The sequence below is a fragment of the Lithobates pipiens genome, unplaced genomic scaffold, assembly GCF_037356315.1.
Source record: "Lithobates pipiens isolate NorthernLeopardFrog02 unplaced genomic scaffold, aLitPip1_a1.2 Scaffold_16, whole genome shotgun sequence".
In the NCBI taxonomy this organism is placed as follows: Eukaryota; Metazoa; Chordata; class Amphibia; order Anura; family Ranidae; genus Lithobates; species Lithobates pipiens.
Genome location: NW_027507748.1, coordinates 357,598,166 through 357,613,413, shown reverse-complemented (window position 1 = coordinate 357,613,413; position 15,248 = coordinate 357,598,166).

The following is a 15,248-nucleotide window of genomic DNA, read 5'->3' as shown; positions in this document are numbered from 1 at the left end:
AAAACCCACTAACTCCTGCAGATGCCTTTTTTATAGAACACCAGAGATAAAGGGGTATATACAGATGTATACTGTGCTGTGCTGGAGGCACACACAACTTCCAATAACTCCTGCAGATGGCAAGTGGGCTCAAATAGATAAGAGCTATGTAGGTGGATATAGCGGTGTGTACTGGGTACAGAGCACGCAGACAGCACGCACAAGCTCCTAACACTACTGACTGCAAGCTCTATTATAAAAGATAGATCACTAGCTATATAGGTGAGGTGAATATAGCGGTGTATACTGCGGTCAGGGCACACAGACAACAACCACTACACAACAGCAAGATCGAAAATCGGCCGAAAACGATCGGTGTGTACTGTGTTGAAGGTTACACAGAACACCCACTAACTGCTTCAGACGTCAACACACTACACTAGGCCGCCGCGCTGGCGGCCTTATATAGTGTGGAGCGTGTACTACACAGCCTGAGCTATGATTGGCCACAGGCATCCTGCCTGTGGCCAATCATGGCTCTCCTCGCTGCTGGCGCTGTGATTGGCCAAGCATGCGGGGTCACAGTGCATGCTTGGCCAATCATGAGCCAGCAATGCACTGCGATGACGCAGTGCATTGTGGGCCGTGAGCGCCACACGAATTTGGCGCGAACTGACCATAACGTTCGGAATTCGCCGAACGGGCGAACAGCTGATGTTCGAGTCGAACGTATGTTCGACTCGAACACGAAGCTCATCCCTATTTATGAGTATAGGGACTGAGGTACAGTCTGCTAATCATTCACAACCTACTAGTTCCACAAAGGTCCTTATAAGGACTGGTAAGGTATAGGGTACTACAGTACATAGGGTTGAGTGAGGTACAGTCTGCTATTCCTTAAGGACTGGTATAGGTCCACAATATATAGGGTTGAGGTGCACTACTGCTGACTGCTGTCCTTCTGCTGCAGCAGTCCTTTATCAGTATAGGGACTGAGGTACAGTCTGCTAATCATTCACAACCTACTAGTTGCACAAAGGTCCTTATAAGGACTGGTAAGGTATAGGGTACTACAGTACATAGGGTTGAGTGAGGTACAGTCTGCTATTCCTTAAGGACTGGTATAGGTCCACAATATATAGGGTTGAGGTGCACTACTGCTGACTGCTGTCCTTCTGCTGCAGCAGTCCTTTATCAGTATAGGGACTGAGGTACAGTCTGCTAATCATTCACAACCTACTAGTTGCACAAAGGTCCTTATAAGGACTGGTAAGGTATAGGGTACTACAGTACATAGGGTTGAGTGAGGTACAGTCTGCTATTCCTTAAGGACTGGTATAGGTCCACAATATATAGGGTTGAGGTGCACTACAGCTGACTGCTGCTCTTCTGCTGCAGCAGTCCTTTATCAGTATAGGGACTGAGGTACAGTCTGCTAATCATTCACAACCTACTAGTTCCACAAAGGTCCTTATAAGGACTGGTAAGGTATAGGGTACTACAGTACATAGGGTTGAGTGAGGTACAGTCTGCTATTCCTTAAGTACTGGTATAGGTCCACAATATATATGGTTGAGGTGCACTACTGCTGACTGCTGCCCTATACTGCAGCAGTCGTTTATGAGTATAGGGACTGAGGTACAGTCTGCTAATCATTCACAACCTACTAGTTCCACAAAGGTCCTTATAAGGACTGGTAAGGTATAGGGTACTACAGTACATAGGGTTGAGTGAGGTACAGTCTGCTATTCCTTAAGGACTGGTATAGGTCCACAATATATAGGGTTGAGCTGCACTACTGCTGACTGCTGCCCTATACTGCAGCAGTCCTTTATGAGTATAGGGAATGAGGTACAGTCTGCTAATCATTCACAACCTACTAGTTCCACAAAGGTCCTTATAAGGACTGGTAAGGTATAGGGTACTACAGTACATAGGGTTGAGTGTGGTACAGTCTGCTATTCCTTAAGGACTGGTATAGGTCCACAATATATAGCGTTTGGGGTGCACTACTGCTGACTGCTGCCCTTCTGCTGCAGTAGTCCTTTATGAGTATAGGGACTGAGGTACAGTCTGCTAATAATTCACAACCTACTAGTTCCACAAAGGTCCTTATAAGGACTGGTAAGGTATAGGGTACTACAGTACATAGGGTTGAGTGAGGTACAGTCTGCTATTCCTTAAGGACTAGTATAGGTCCACAATATATAGGGTTGAGGTGCACTACTGCTGACTGCTGCCTTATACTGCAGCAGTCCTTTATGAGTATAGGGACTGAGGTACAGTCTGCTAATCATTCACAACCTGCTAGTTCCACAAAGGTCCTTATAAGGACTGGTAAGGTATAGGGTACTACAGTACATAGGGTTGAGTGTGGTACAGTCTGCTATTCCTTAAGGACTGGTATAGGTCCACAATATATAGGGTTTGGGGTGCACTACTGCTGACTGCTGCCCTTCTGCTGCAGTAGTCCTTTATGAGTATAGGGACTGAGGTACAGTCTGCTAATCATTCACATCCTACTAGTTCCACAAAGGTCCTTATAAGGACTGGTAAGGTATAGGGTACTACAGTACATAGGGTTGAGTGAGGTACAGTCTGCTATTCCTTAAGGACTGGTATAGGTCCACACTATATAGGGTTGAGGTGCACTACTGCTGACTGCTGTCCTTCTGCTGCAGCAGTCCTTTATCAGTATAGGGACTGAGGTACAGTCTGCTAATCAGTCACAACCTACTAGTTGCACAAAGGTCCTTATAAGGACTGGTAAGGTATAGGGTACTACAGTACATAGGGTTGAGTGAGGTACAGTCTGCTATTTCTTAAGGACTGGTAAAGGGTCCACAATATATAGGGTTGCGGTGCACTACTGCTGACTGCTGCCCTTCTGCTGCAGTAGTCCTTCATGAGTATAGGGACTGAGGTACAGTCTGCTAATCATTCACAACCTACTAGTTGCACAAAGGTCCTTATAAGGACCGGTAAGGTATAGGGTACTACAGTACATAGGGTTGAGTGAGGTACAGTCTGCTATTCCTTAATGACTGGTATAGGTCCACAATATATAGGGTTGAGGTGCACTACTGCTGACTGCTGCCCTTCTGCTGCAGTAGTCCTTTATGAGTATAGGGATTGAGGTACAGTCTGCTAATCATTCACAACCTACTAGTTCCACAAAGTTCCTTATAAGGACTGGTAAGGTATAGGGTACTACAGTACATAGGGTTGAGTGAGGTACAGTTTGCTATTCCTTAAAGCGGAGGTCCACCCTAAAATGGACCTCCGCTCATCGGAATCCCTGAATATTGTAGGTCCACAATATATAGGGTTGAGGTGCACTACTGCTGACTGCTGCCCTTCTGCTGCAGTAGTCCTTTATGAGTATAGGGACTGAGAGTTTTGTCACAGGGTCATTTAAAAAATGACAAGCAGAGGAAGAGGCAGGCCCTTCCGCAGGGGTGTTAGGGGTAGGGCAGGAGCAACAGGCTTGAGCAAGTTACAGAAGGTGCGTTCAATTACTTTAAAGGACACACCAGACTTGGTTGAGTGGCTCACTCAGCCTTACTCTTCTGCACCCTCCTCAGCCTCTCGATCTGCACCCTCTTCTTCACTCTCTGCTATGTGCACCCCCAAAGACACTACCACCAACAACACCACCACCACATACCTTCGCTTGAGTCACAGGAATTATTTTCCGATCCATATCAAGACATTTCTGATGCGCAGACACTCTTGGTATTGGATCAGGAAGAGGAGGTAGCAACAACCGCCACTCAGCAGTCTGATGACAGTACCCAGATCAGCCCAAGGAGGAGGTTGGTCCCCGGTGTTGCTGCCTACTCCGAGATCTCTACTTATAGCGGTGGGGAAGGTGACATCGATGATGACGTGTCTAGTGATGTCACGTGGGTGCCCACAAGAGAGGAAGAGGAGGGGAGTTCAGAGGGAGATATGGACCAGCAGATAGGGAGGAAAAGCAGGAATAACTTACATTGCACAGGAGGGACAAAGCAGACTGCTAATGTATCAGGAGCGAGTCATCGACCATGTACGGTCACATCTGGCGCTCCCAGGACGCCGACACATGACCCTGCAGTGTGGGCTTTTTTTTAACGTGTCCACTGCTGACAATAGCGTTGCCATCTGCAATCTTTGCAGTCAACGCATTAGTCGCAGTAAGCCCAACACTCACCTAGGGACGACCGCCTTAAGAAGGCACATGAGCAGCCATCACTGAGCCGAGTGGGATCAAAGGAACACACAAAGCCACACTGCAGGCTCTCACCGTCCAGCCTCGTCTTCTACTTCTCCTTCTCCTCTCTCCTCACAATTGTCCTCCACTCCACCTTCCATCACGCCAAGCTCACGTTTTTCTGCAAAAAGGCAGGCTTCCGTGGGCCTAATGTTCGAGTGTAAAAAAATTATGACGCCGGATAACCCTCTTGCCCAACGGTTGACGGCTGGCTTGTCAGAACTGATAGCCCGCCAACTACTGCCATATAAACTGGTGGACTCGGAGGCCTTTCGAAAATTTGTGGCCATTGGAACACCACAATGGAAGGTCCCAGGAAGGAAGTATTTCTCAGAGATGGGCATCCCAGAGCTATACGGCCATGTTCAGCGGCAAGTGAATGTATCTCTGGCACACAGTGTCGGAGCCAAGATACATCTGACCACAGACACGTGGTCTAACAAACACGGGCAGGGAAGTTATATCACTTTTACTGCCCACTGGGTGAACCTTCTGACGGCCGTCAAGCATGTAACCCGTGGCACCCGTGTAGATTTGGCTTTACCGCCACGGATTGCATGCAGGCCTGGCTCTTCTTCTCCTCCTCCTTCTCCTACTCCCTCCTCCTCCCTTTCCTCCTCGGCTGACTCCTCCTTTTCCGCTGCTAGCGTCTCTTCCACTCCACCGCCCAAGCTCCCCAGAACCTATTCGACATGCCAGGTGAGACGATGCCATGCCGTGCTGCGTCTGTTGTGCCTGGAAGCCAAGAGCCACACTGGCCCGGCACTCTTTTCAGCTTTGCGTTCACAGGCAGATCAGTGGCTAATAGGGATGAGCTTCGTGTTCGAGTCGAACATACGTTCGACTCGAACATCGGCTGTTCACCCGTTCGGAGAATTCCGAAAGTTATGCGCCGTTCACGCCAAATTCGTGTGGCGCTCACGGCCCACAATGTACTGCGATGGTGCAGTGCATTGCTGGCTCATGATTGGCCAAGCATGCACTGTGACCCCACATGCTTGGCCAATCACAGCGCCGGCAGCGAGGAGAGCCATGATTGGCGACAGGTAGGATGCCTGTGGTCAATCATAGCTCAGGCTGTGTAGTACACGCCCCACACTATATAAGGCCGCCAGCACGGTGGCCTTGTGTAGTGTGTTGGCGTCTGTAGCAGTTAGTGAGTGTTCTGTGTACCTTCAACACAGTATACACCGATCGTTATCGGCCAATTTTTCGTTCTTGCTCTTCTGTAGTGGTTGCTGTCTGCGTGCTCTGAACGCAGTATACACCGCTATATCCACCTATATAGCGAACTATCTTGCTCGTTTTAAATAGAGCCTTCAGTCAGTGTTAGGAGATTGTGCGTGCTGTCTGCGTGCTCTGAATGCAGTATCCACTGCTATATCCACCTATATAGCTAACTATCTTGCTCGTTTTAAATAGAGCTTTCAGTCAGTGTTAGGAGATTGTGCGTGCTGTCTGCATGCTCTGAACGCAGTATACACCGCTATATCCACCTATATAGCTAACTACCTTGCTCGTTTTAAATAGAGCTTGCAGTCAGTTGTAGGAGATTGAGCTACACTTTAAAAATGTACCAGTTGAAAATTACAAACAGATTCAACTTAACACAACAAATCTACACAGTCCCTGTCTTGTTTGCACCGCCTGTATACTGCTGTTCTGAGTATATAGGGCCTGGGGGCCACACGCATTTCCTTTTTTAATATGGGTATGGGGTTCCCCTTAATATGCGTACAAGACCCAAAGGGGCTGGTAATGGGCAGGGAGGGCTACCCATGCCATTTTTCTCAATGATTTTCAACCATATTACAGGAACCAGATATAACATTAAAACCGCAAGCAGTTTTAAATGACGTTATTTCTGTTAAATGTCATTTTGTGCAGGGACTGTTCTAAACACGGGAAACATGTGGCACTTCACAGGCATACTACAGACACCCCCCAGGCATGATATTTAAAAGAATATTTCACTTATTTTTTCACTTTAATCGTCATTAAAATCAGTGCTCCTGCCAAAACGGCCATTTTTAAAACTTTTTTTTGCATTGACCCATGTCCCCTGGGGTAGGAGCCAGGTCCCCAAACCCTTTTTAGGACAGTATCTTGCATATTAGCCGTTAAAATTAGCACTTTTAATTTCGAATGTTCGAGTCCCATAGACTTCAATGGGTTTGTACGAAATTGGGGTCCATTCGAAAGTTCTGGTGCGAACCGAAACGGGGGTGTTCGGCTCATCCCTAGTGGCTAACACCGCTCAATTTGACAGTTGGTAAAGTGGTGTGTGACAACGGTGTCAATCTGCTTAGCGCATTGAAACAGGGCAAAATGACGCACGTGCCATGCGTGGCACACGTCTTAAACTTGGTCGTGCAGCGATTCCTTGTCAAATACCCTGGGGTCCAGGACATCTTACGGCAGGCAAGGAAAATCTCGGCCCATTTCAGAAGATCTTACACGGCTTTGGCTCGCCTTGCTGACATTCAGCGGCGACACAATCTGCCGGTCAGACGTCTTATTTGCGATTGCCCGACGCGATGGAACTCAACCTTCTATATGCTTGATAGGCTGCTCCAGCAGAAACATGCAGTTAACGTCTACCTGTATGAACTCTGCGGCAGAACAGGTTCTGGGGAGCTGTTTTTTTTTACCGTGCCAGTGGCTGCTCATGCGCGACGCATGCAGACTTCTGCGGCCATTTGAGGAGATCACCAAACTGGTCAGTCGCAGCCATGGCGCCATCAGTGACATGGTACCTTATGCCTTCTTTATGGAGCGTGCATTGCGTCGTGTCATTGATCAAGCTGTGGAGGAGCAGGAGCGGGAAGATGAGGAAGTCGCAATGCTGGATGAATTCCCAGGGGGGGCTACTCTATCTGAGACAAGTGAACAACAGGAGTCTGAAGAGGAGTCAGAGGAGGATGGTGCCGGGGCGGATGAGGAGGAGCAAGAAGAGCATGCTTTAAACCTTTCTGGGATCCCTGTTGTTGTGCGTGGATGGGGAGAGGAGAATGAAGAGGACGACATTATCCTGGATGATGAGCAGGAGCCAGGCCACCACACCGCTTCCAGTTTAGTGCAAAGGGGGGCCTTCATGCTCCAGTGTTTTAATAGGAACCCCCGTATAAAAAGCATAGGGGTCAAGGACCAGTACTGGGTGGCAACGTACTTAGACCCCCGGTACAAACACAAAATGGCGGAAATGTTACCGCCGTCACAGAGGGCTGTCAGAATGGAGCACTTCCAGGCCTTGCTTCGAGAAATGCTGCATTCTGCTTTTGCGTGCGCTGGCAGAGGAGCAATTCCCACTCCCAGAGAAGGAGTTGCGGGTACCAATCCAACAGTGCCTGCAAGAAGAGGCCGGTTTGAAGATGTGTTGGTGACTTCGGATATGAGGTCATTCTTTCAGCCGACCCATTGACAGGTGTCATCCGGATCCAGCATCAGGGAACGCCTAGACCACCAGGTGTCCGACTACATTGGGTTAACGGCCGATGTGGACGCTCTGAGGAGTGATGAACCCCTGGACTACTGGGTGGGCAGGCTTGACCTCTGGCCAGAGCTTGCCCAATTTGCAATCGAACTGTTGGCTTGCCCCTCGTCCAGTGTCCTGTACGAAAGGACGTTCAGCGCAGCAGGAGGGATCGTGACCGATAAGCATACTCGCCTAGCTCACGACAGTGTTAACTACCTCACATTTCTAAAAATGAATGAGGCATGGATCTCGGAGGAATTCAACACATGTGACCAGTAGACCATGTATTTGTCTATAAACAATTTTTTTAATCGAGCACACAGACCTTCTTTCTTCATTTGGCTCACTTCCTTGTCCAAAAAAAGCACACAGTACTATATGCCCGTACTGTTAGAAGTTTTTGAGTTAATTAATATTTTAAGTGATAAAAGTTTCTGAAAATATATGTAAGTTATATGTACAGTAATAAGCATGGTTTCTGAAGGTCACAGAACAACAGATAGTATAGGGAGCAGTGGTTTTGCTGAGTAGGTATTTATATTTTTGAGTTACTATGTCAGAACAATGGGTGGAGTTATGCTACTTATCTATAGACTGAACCATATTAGGTATATATGCAAATGTGGGAGTTATTAGGATATGCTGACATAACATTTTGGAACAGTATAAGAATGGAGTAGGATCATGAGTGAGGGAAGATCGGTGGGAAGAGAAGGAACGCTATACTTTGAAAATGTAACACCAGAAGTACCACCTTAGAAGCCAAAACCATGCCATATGTTACCAGATGTCAATCTTGTCTTTGCTTATCTTTCTGAACAATAAACCAACTATTGGACGAACGAAGGATTCTTCAATTTCTATTCCTGAAAGTACGTTGGAAATGCCTTGGATGAAGACATATATATCTCCGCTACACACCCTTTAGGAGAAGGGATACTGATTCACATATTACACAAAGACTTTGCTATTCATTAAGAAACGCCCCTGTGAGTATAGTAGAATACTAGAGTATTATGTATTTTACTGGGAAGTGTAGAGTATGTAGAGTTTCCACTACATTTTACGTTTCTACTACTCGAAATCACTTTCTTTCAATGTTGAGCCAGCCGAAATGATCAATTTTTTCCCCACTCCTTGACAAAGGAGGGAGATTAACTCAAATTTCATGATTGGTCAAGTCTCGGGAACAAATGATCAAAGAACCTAGAAGGAGGCGTTTGGGTCAGATGTGGACAACGGTCCAGTAAAAAGTGGAGGGTGAGTTTTTTCTCTTTGTTTTCTCACCTCTCTGTACACAGAAAAAAAAAATACAGCCTACGAAGTTGATTGACAAGGCCAATTGGACGGTATACTTCAAGTTATTTTTGGAAAATCCAGGACTTTGTGAAGACGTAATTTAGTTACGTACGTGAAGATATCTGCCAAGGTTAGTTCCTAAGAAGGTGAGAGAGTCTCACATAAGAAAATATTGGGTTGTTACCCAAAAAGAAAAAAGTGTTGAAATAGGAACAAAGACTTCACATTATTTGAAAAAGTCACCAATGTAGGTAAAAAGGCAAATGTACACTTTGGGTGAGCTAATATGAAAGTCAGATTTTGATGTTTGAAGATGGAAGGTACAAAGGCACAAAGGCAAAGAATAGATCAACAGGCAAGACACTACAGCACACTACAGCACACAATTCAAGAAACAAGGCAAAAAGCTACAAGAAAAGAAGAAAAAGAAAGATAAAGCAACGAACAACAAAGTTAAAAGGACATTATTCATCTCTTGTTTTATTTTAAAGTGCACACAGGACTATCATACTAAAAAGGGGTGAGTGTGTTTGTTTAAATGAAAGAATAACATGAGAATGGTTAACATCTCTAGGCTCAGAAGTAAGTCTCAGTACGATCGGGAAATTGATATATTTCATATGTATGGAGTATAGGAATACCTGCAGTAGTAAGGTAATGAATTAATTTATGCCAGAGTGTAAAGAAGTTCTTTTAAGGAGATTAAGTTTAATGCTGCATGTATATGTTTATGTATTAAGCCTGAACAAAGTTTTCAGAGAAAAATTATTGATTAAGATTGTGGAAAGAACTGTATGAAATTGAGATAATGAAAAAACATGATGTTTAGTGTTTTACAGAAATCCTACAGATTTGGTTGCAGGAAATATAAGTTAAGGATTGAGCAATTTATACAAAAAATTCCAAACTTGGATTTGGTTATTAAATTAAAAGTAGTAAAAGTAGTAAATTGTTCTAATTTAATTAATTCCCACAAATAGAGCTTTCTTTTGGTGGTATTTGATCACCTCTACGGTTTTTATTTTTTGCGCTACAAATAAAAAAATACCGAAAATTTTGAAAAAAAAATGTTTTTTTTTGTTTCAGTTTCAAAACTTTGTAAATAAGTAAGTTTTCTCCTTCACTGATGGGCACTGATGGGCACTGATGGGCACCAATGTGGAACCAATGAAGTGGCACTGATGAGGTGGCATTGATGGACACTGATAGGCGGCACTGATAGGCGGCACGGATGGGCGACACGGACGGACACTGATAGGTGGCACAAATTGGCACTGATAGCTGGCACGGATTGGCATGGATGGGCAGCACAGATGGGCGGCACAGATGGGCATGGATAGGCGGCACAGATGGGCATGGGTGGGCACTGATAGGCGGCACAGGTGGGCACTGATAGGCAGCACAGGTGGGCACTCATAGGCGGCACAGGTGGGCACTAATAGGCGGCATTGGTGTTATGCTATAGTAATGGATGCCAATCAGTGCCAAACAATAATGCATGCCAATCAGTGATGCCCATTGTGGGCACTGATTGGCATCCATTATGGGCACTGATTGGCATCCATTGTGCTGACTGGCATCCCTGGTGGTCTAGGGAGGATTGCCTTTTCCCTGGTGGTCTGGTGGCGTCCCTGGTGGTCCAGTGTGGGCATCCTCGGGGGGGCTGTGCTGATAATCGATCAGCACAGACCCCCCCTGTCAGAGGAGCAGCCGATCGGCTCTCCTCTACTCGCGTCTGACAGACGCGAGTGAGGGAAAGCCGATCACCGGCTCTTCCCATTTACACTGTGATCAGCCGTGATTGGACACGGCTGATCACGTGGTAAAGAGTCTCCGTTGGAGACTCTTTACCGAGATCGTAGTTGCCGGGTGTCAGACTAACACCCTGCAACAACGATCGCCGCGATGCGCGCCCCCGGGGGCGCGCAGCGGCTCATAATCCTGATCACGTCATATGATGTCTGGTCAGGATTATGAAACCACTTTGCAGCCGTCAATTGCCTATAGGGCGGGCGGCAAGTGGTTAAGGTTACCCAGAGAAAATATTAAAATATGAAAGTTTTTGTTCAATCTAAAAAATTGTAAAAATAACTTTTGTTTAAAGTTTTTGTAAATTTGTATTTCTGGTAAAAGTAAGGACTTTTGTTGTGGGAGGAGTTTTCTCAGGGAAATGGCCAATCGCAGGTCATGGGTAGGACCCAATCTGTGAGTTTCAAGAGATTGTCTTCTAAACAATTTTTTGTCATTATTATAATCAGGAAAGTCATATAATATAGTGTACATGATTTCTCACAGATGTACAAACAAAATATGTTTATAAAGTGATAAAAAGGTTAAACATTTTAAAAAACGAGAAACGAGATTGTTACCGAATTGTACAGTGTAGGGTGTACAAACCATGGTAGCCAAGACTGTCAGTAACAGATCATTCTCTGAAGAGTATGTGACATGTGAGTGCATTACCAACAGAGAGATGCAGATCAAGTTACAGACTGGTCAGTCATGCCATGACATTTTTTCACTTTTTTTCCAATTAACGTTTTTTATTAGAATATACAACAACAAAATCAGAAACATTACATGTCGAGGGCACAGCAGCAGGATAGGCATACAAAATAGAACTGTCAAATGCGGAAACCACTGTGCCCAGTTGAGGAGAGAAAAAAAAATCAGCAATCACTGGCACCACAGGTCCCACCGAAACAGAAGGCAGGGAACAGCGAGTACCAACTTGTAGCTCACGGCATTAGTAACAAACAAGAGAAGAAGAAGAAACGAATGGGGAGGAAGAAAAGAGAGAAGAAGAAAAAAGAAAAAAAAAGAGGGGGGGAAGAGGAGAGGGGGGGAGAGAATAGAAGGGTAGGTAGAATAGGAGCTCAGCTTCCAGGGCATCTCACCTCGTGTCCTCCCGAAGATGCCAGCGCTCCCAGATCACACCGTGCTCGTCCAACTTGTCCCTCACCCTAGCCGTCAGCTTTTCCATCAATTCAACATCCTTAATTCTGGCATACAGGTCCTCTTGGGATGGGGGAGTTTTTTTTTTCCAATTTAGAGCTATCAGGCAGCGGGCAGCTGTGAGTATGTGCCGGAGCAACTTCCTGGACGGCTTGGCCATCTTCGGGTGCGATAGGCCAAGCAGGAAAAATTGTGGCGTAAAGGGTATAGGTGCATCAAAGAGGCGGGTCAATAAGTGTCGGACCGAAGTCCAATAGGAAGCTATTAGGGGGCATGTCCAGTAGATATGGAAGAGAGAGCCCCTGTCACGCTGCCATCGCCAACACCGGTCGGAGGTGGAGGGGTATATTTTATGGAGGAGATCCGGGGTCTTATACCAAAAATAGAGGATCTTATAGGAGTTTTCTTTATAGAGAGTGCACATCGAGCTTTTGGCTGCCTGCCTCCAGACTGTCTGCCACGCCTCCATCGGGAGTACCTCCCCCAGCTCTCTCTCCCATCTCAACATGTATGCGTGTTTGCCCTTCGTGTCCATCGGGATTGCATTAAGAAGTTGGTATATGTCAGATATTAGACCCCTACAGTCACGTCCCTCGAGTATTATCCGTTCAAGCAAAGTCGGAGGGGAGAATTTCAGGGTGGGGGCTATAGTCTGGGCAAAGTGTCTGATCTGTAGATAACTAAAAAGGGCTCGGCTCGGTAGGTCAAATTTGGTCTGGAGCTCCGGGAACGGCAGCAGCCTGCGGGTCACAGGATGAACCAAGTGGCCAAAGTGGAACAGATTTCTAGAGGCCCAGGGCCAAGACATCCGGTGAGTGAGGCTAACTGGGATTGCGGGATTGTAGAGAAACGAGTTCATGATCGAACATTTAGATTGCAGCACCCCGGAGCCAGACAACCGGCACCAGAGCTGCCGCAGGTGGGACATCGGACCTAACAGTCGGTCGGGAGGCACCGGCACCTGCATGTTCCATAAAAGGCTATTGGGGTGAATCGGGGCCAACCATATTTTCTCAATTTGCGACCATTTATTGTAGGACCGCTGCGGGAACCACGCAAGGGTCCCTCGTAATTGGGTTGCCTGATAGTATTTCACCAGATCCGGGAACGCCAAGCCCCCATCAGCCCGGGACGCGGACATGACGGAGCTTGGTATTCTATGTTTCCGATGGCCCCATACATAGTTCAATGCGTCCCCTTGAAGTTTCCGCTGGTGGGCATAGGGGACGGGGATGGGTAGAGTTTGAAAGAGATAAAGGAGCTTCGGCAAGATAACCATCTTAATAAGGCTGCGGATTTGGTGGCATTGATCTTGTACCCTGATAGTGCTCCATATGCAGCCAACTCCGCATGAAGATTGGGCAGGGAAATCCTAGGGTGGGTCAACGTCAGAATGACATCGTCCGCAAACAGGGACACCTTAAATTCCTCGCCTCTCACCAACACCCCCCTAATATCCAGGTTGGCCCTAATGGCCGCTGCCAGCGGCTCCACACATAGCGCAAAAAGCAAAGGAGAAAGGGGGCATCCCTGGCGGGTACCGTTAGTTACCCGGAATACGGGTGAAGTAGCAAAGGGGGTTTTGACTTGAGACGTAGGAGCTGTATAGAGGTTAATTACCGCCTGCAGGAAGGGTCCCATGAAGCCTAGGCGCCGCAGTGTGGCTATCATAAAGGGCCAGCTCAGGCGATCGAACGCCTTCTCGGCATCGAGACTTAAGAGTACCGATGCCATGCTTTCCCTATTGGCTACATCAATTAAGTCAATGATTTTCCGAGTGTTGTCCCCCGCCTGGCGCAAGGGGACAAAACCCACCTGGTCCTTATGGACTAGAGTGGGAAGGAGTGCATTCAATCTATTCGAGAGGATCTTAGTGAAAATGTTCAAATCAGAGTCCAGCAAGGCAATGGGTCTGTAGCTGCGCATAGCGCCGGGTCCTTGTCCGGTTTCGGGATCAGGGATATAAAGGATCTCTGCATGTCGGTAGGCACCGGAGTTTGGTGGAGAAAGGCATTGTAGAGTTTAGTCATGTGGGGGCTAAGTAGGGGGAGGAAAGCCTTGTAGTATTCATACGGTAGTCCATCAGGACCGGGGGACTTATCGGCGGGCAAACCCTTCACCGTCGCCTCCAGTTCCTCCGCCATAATAGAGGCATTAAGACCAAGCAAGTCTTCCATCCGTAGCCGGGGCAATTGCACGCGCTCTAAGTAACGAGTGATACGGTCCGTCAGATCAGAAGACGGGGGATTGTGCGGTATCTCGGCTTTATTATAGAGATCAGTGTAATAGTCAGAGAAGGCATTCGCAATTTCCTGGGGATGGGTCAAAAGAACACCTCGCCCATCCTTAATCTGGTGGGGCGCAGACATATGGGTGCGTTCCGCCAGTTTACGGGCCAGGAGTGACTGAGCCTTGTTGCCCTTGTCGTAATACACCTGTTGCAGGCGGACCAGGGCTTTTTCTACCTGGCCCAGGGCTAAGTCCCGAAGGGTTGCCCGTACCCGAACGATCTGTCGGAGGAGTGGGATAGAGGGGGAGACTTGGAGTTTCGCCTCCAAGGACTTTAGCTTAGTGATAGCCGTCTGTTCGGCTGCCCTGGCATCCTTCTTCATGGCCGCAGAAAGGGCAATACAGAGACCCTGGAGGACAGCCTTATGGGCCGACCATAAGGTCTGGAGCGAGACGTCAGGGGTGTCGTTTTCTCTAAAGTAGTGTTCCAGAGTGGATTCTAGTTCGGTCTTGGATGGGGGATGCTGTAGAAGAAAGTTGTTTAGCCGTCAGTTACAGGGCCGTCGCACAGGGGCACCAAGATGTAGCGAGAGAGCGATGGGGGCATGATCCGACCATGAGATGGGGAAAATCTGCGCCGAATCGACAATACGTAGTGCGTTGTTGTTTACAAAAAAATAGTCGATGCGGGAGTGGGTATGATGGGGGCAGAGTATAAGGTATAGCGGCGGTCGGTCGGGTGAAGGGCCCTCCACGCGTCAAAAAGACCACGCCTCCTAGTCAGCTGGCGGAATAATTTGGAGTCCCTAAGGGCCCGTGCCTGTGGGGGTTGAGGGGACACTGCCAGACGGTCATGGACAGCAGAGTGGGATAGGTTAAAGTCTCCTCCCAACACAAGAAGGTCTGAGGGCGTGCGGGATAGACGGGTAAGAACCTTAGCCAGAAAGCTATGTTGGCACGCGTTCGAAGCGTACAGAGCGCACAAGTTAATGGCCTGCGCTTGCCAGGTGCCTCGAAGAATAATGAAGTGTCCAAATGGGTCAAGATATACACTGTAGC